This window comes from Triticum aestivum, chromosome 6A (genome assembly GCF_018294505.1).
Source record: "Triticum aestivum cultivar Chinese Spring chromosome 6A, IWGSC CS RefSeq v2.1, whole genome shotgun sequence".
Lineage (NCBI taxonomy): Eukaryota > Viridiplantae > Streptophyta > Magnoliopsida > Poales > Poaceae > Triticum > Triticum aestivum.
In genome coordinates this window covers 547,761,025-547,765,305 of record NC_057809.1, presented here as the reverse complement: position 1 = coordinate 547,765,305, position 4,281 = coordinate 547,761,025, and the positions used below count along the sequence as shown (strand labels likewise).

Genomic DNA, 4,281 nt, shown 5'->3' with positions numbered 1-4,281 from the left:
GACAAGCAACTCCTCAAGCATATCAACAAGCATCTCGACAAGCAACTCCTCAAGCATCTCAACAAGCATCTCGACAAGCAACTCCTCAAGCATATCAACAAGCATCTCGACAAGCAACTCCTCAAGCATCTCAACAAGCATCTCGACAAGCAACTCCTCAAGCATCTCAACAAGCATCTCGACAAGCAACTCCTCAAGCATCTTAACAAGCAACTCTCTCCATTATCCCAAGATTGTGCAAGGCATTTGCATATACCTCTTGAGGGCATGTAAGTCTTGGAGGTAGCATCCCAATGTTCTCTAGCCTTTCCTTGTTCCCATGGGGTATTTTATACCCATTACCCCCTGCATGGTTCAAGATTTCAATCATGCAAGCTTGTAGAGATAGGAAAACTCTGTTCAGCTTGTAAACCTCATAGTTATTAAATTCATCTAGCACACTGTTGATAAGATCCTTAAGCGTTCTAGGGCTTAGACAATCTGTCAGTGATTGCAACGAGTTGAAGAACCCAAGGTCAAGGCCATTCAGATCAGGGCTATTGGCAGGTTGTTGTATTAGTCTGATATCGAGTCCAGTTCTTTCCACAACCGCTATAAATTCTGGGTCGTTAGGCAAGATATGAGGTTTAGCGTTGTCTTGCTGTATATAGATAGTTTGCCCAACATCATTCTCAGGCCAAGATGCTTGTATTGCTGGCAGTAGGTTCTCTATCATGAACTCTCTCATTACTTGCCTGTTGACTTTTATAGACTTTGTCTCCAATGTTCCTCTGGGCCTGTTGTCGCTTCTCCTCTGAGCCGGAACTTCTTTCACAAACGGCCAAATTCCAATTTTTCCAGAGAAGGTCACATTTCCTTCATTATCCCACCTCGGCCTAGCAACAGCTGTCAAGAACATAACCTTTCCAATACAACTGCCGTTTTGCAGAGTTCTTGTAGGCTCTTCCTCCCCATACAACAGATAATAGTTTCTTTTTTTCTTGGTCATATAGAACCATTTCTCGTCAATATGAATAATGTTGTGCATGGTCTTGAATTTTGGCCTTTCAGTTTGTGTTGTTGTCTCATCGAGCATTGACAAGCAAAATTTCATTCTATCCTTCTTGTTCTTTTCATTCAGAGCTGGCTTCAAGCAGTTTGTATGCCTCTTTATCAACTTCAGCATGAAATTCCGATGGAGTGTCGTAGGGCTGCACCCGAGTTGCCAAGCAAGTGACCTGATAGTAGACCTCTTGTTAAGTGGGATGGTAGGTATTTGATCTAGATTGATGTCTTTTGGCTTTCTTCCGCAGTTCCCTTTTCTCTCACTTGAAACATCCACCTCCTGACCGTTAGCAATTTGCTTCATTGCTTTCTTCCAAACTCTTTGTACATTCCATACACCCACTCCAAAGAAACTGGCAATCTTTTTCCTGTCATCTCTTTCGAATTTGCCCCCTCTACTCATGCAAAGTGTGTGCATTGCAACATAAGCAGCATACTTTTGCTTGTCATCGAGGCCATCCCTTTTTTTAACTGATTGCTCAACACCTGCACAAAGAAATACAACAAAGGAAAAATGATCAAATGATCAAAGGAAAAATGGTCAAATGAACATAAGCAAATGATCAAATGATGATATGATCATATCATCAAATGCTCAAATGATTATATCATCATATCATCAAATGATCAAATGATGATATGATCATATCATCAAATGCTCAAATGAGTATATCATCATATCATCAAACTGTATTCTGTAATTTAACTGATTTTTTTCTTCCATCATTAACTGAATTTTTTTGAAATGCCACTGTAGTTGTACCTGCATGTTGTACTCCTGCATCTTCATCCATTTGTACTCCTGCATCATCATCCATTTGTACTCCTGCATCATCACCATCCATTTCATCTTCTGCAGGTGGAGTGCAGTTGAGGTCTGGGACAATCATCTTCTGTTGCTTTCAGGTACTACTCTTGTGCTTGGAATATAACCTGTAATAAAGAGTAGGAGTAATTTTAATACTTGTGCTTCGAGTACAAACTGTAATAAAGTGCTTAGAGTACTTTTAACTGTAATAAAGTGTGAATGATATCAAACCATCCAGCGAGGATGATATCCATAAGAGTATAAAATACAATGTGTGGGCAAGTACCACCAGTGGAAATAAGAAGCTTGATGTTGCTTATCAAGAAGCTTAGGCAAAGGGCTCTAGTTGCCCTGTATTCTTGTTTTTCTCAGTAAGGACGTTCTCAACACTTGCTATTGCTTTTATGAATGTTCAGTTTGATTTCCTTGGGCTAATTGAATCTCCTTTCTTACAAACTTTCAGGTGAATACAAGTGGACAGTTTGTTGGTGTTGCTGAAATGACTGGTCCTGTTGATTTTGAAAAAACTCTAGAGTACTGGCAACAAGACAAGTGGAATGGTTAATTCTCTGTCAAGTGGCACATTGTCAAGGATGTTCCCAACAACATTCTCAAGCACATCATCCTAGAGAACAACAAGGGCAAACCGGTCACAAACAGCCGTGACACACAGGATGTAAGTGTCGATGAATGTTTATTATTTTTTGGTTCTCTGACATCCCAGATAGGTCGTACCTTATTGTTCTATTTGCTCCTTTTTGTCGACAATTTAGATCAACCTTGAGCAAGGTATTCATATGCTTAAGATATTCAAAGAGCATGTCAGCAAGACCTCTATCAGGTTCAAAGTTCCTAGATAGGCCGTTTCAGCATGCTTGTAGGAGATGCTGGTTCTGTAGCAGATGCCTGGTTTTTTATGCCGTTTTGATGCCAGATAGGCCGACATTACTCTTTTTTCCTCCATTCGGTTGCACCTACCATCTCAATATCATTATCCACTGCTTGCCTGGACCAACGCCCAGCTGCCACCACTTCAGTGCGCCGTGCCGACCTGTGCGTGCATGGCAGCATGGGTCGTCGACATTGTTGAAAATTTCTGAAGGTTTTTCCTGGTGCGTGCAGGTGGTGTCGACGGAGGCGCGGGCGATGCACAATGTGGGGTTGGCAGGGTTGACCTTCTGGAGCCCCAACATCAACATCTTCCGGGACCCGCGGTGGGGCCGGGGCCAGGAGACGCCCGGCGAGGACCCGCTGCTGGCCAGCAAGTACGCCGTCGGATACATCACGGGCTCCAGGACGCCGGCGCCGGCGGCGTCACCGACGGCGCGCTCAAGGTCGCCGCATGCTGCAAGCACTACACTGCCTACGACGTCGACAACTGGAAGGGCATCGAGCGATACACCTTCAACGCAAATGTACTGCTACCTACCACTATGATCAGCTCGCTTCACTTCAGTGTAGCTACATAGGTACAGTAGCTTATTTTGGGTTACTTTGCCTGCCTCGCTGCCATGATTGGTTGGATGGTGATGTTTGTATCAGGGAGTTTGTTGACAAGAGCTCCACACTGACTACTATCAGGTTCAAGGAGACTTGTTATCACAGTCACTGCTCGGATCCAGTTAGGCAAACAAAATTTGCTGGGAACTCCAGTGCATAACAAAATTTGCTGGGAGTATTCAGTTTACTGACAAAATTTGCTACAGTTTATGATCTGCTACTCCTATTATCTGAAATGCCACGGTTATGATTTGCTAGTCCTTTTGTTCAAATTACTTACTCCATCAGTACTCTATCACTTGAATCAAATTATTAGTTCAAACTTAGTGGTTTCTCTGAATTATTCTACCAAATTCAGTTATACTCTTGACTACACTTGAATCAGTACATCTCTTGAATCACTTGAGTTTTGTTTATGCTTGCAGTTTGTTTCCAGCGACAGCAGAGAGATGTACTCCAGCAGAGGATCAAATGATCAGAGAGAGGAGATGAACCTGCCCAGCAGCAGCCGAGCCCAGCAGCAGCCCCTGGACGTGGGAGAGAAGGAGCGCCTGCACCTGGATGTAGTGGCCGGAGGTGGGTACGGAGGTGGAGGTGGAGGAACAACCTGTGCTCGCCTCCACCTGGGCGCGGGCCAGGAGGAGCCCTTGTGCGTTGCGGCAGCAGAGTACCAGCTCTACTCCAGCGGCGGTAGCGCCTGGGCAGGGGGCAGGGGGCAGAGGAGGTGGAGGGCGGAGGTGGAGGTGGAGGTGGAGGTGGAGGTGGAGGTGGAGGTGGAGATGGAGGTGGAGGTGGAGGGCAGAGGTGAGGGTGGAGGTGGAGGGCGGAGGCGGAGGCGGAGGTGGAGGTGGAGGGCGGAAGCGAAGGTGGAAGACGATCGATCGGGGATTCAAATTTTGAACGAGGGGTATTCAGGTCAATTATCACGT

General features: G+C 45.1%; 1 long non-coding RNA gene across 1 annotated transcript in view; it reads left to right on the top strand.

The window, feature by feature from the left end:
* The window catches only part of LOC123130983 (uncharacterized), a 5,232-nt gene extending 1,337 nt beyond the window's left edge, over positions 1-3,895 (top strand). Inside the window, exons 3-6 of the long non-coding RNA XR_006464044.1 lie at positions 1,904-1,950; positions 2,316-2,528; positions 2,975-3,267; positions 3,778-3,895. This is a non-coding gene — a long non-coding RNA (uncharacterized lncRNA). The remainder of the gene's footprint in view (positions 1-1,903; positions 1,951-2,315; positions 2,529-2,974; positions 3,268-3,777) is intronic.
* The last annotated feature ends 386 nt before the right edge of the window (positions 3,896-4,281 follow it).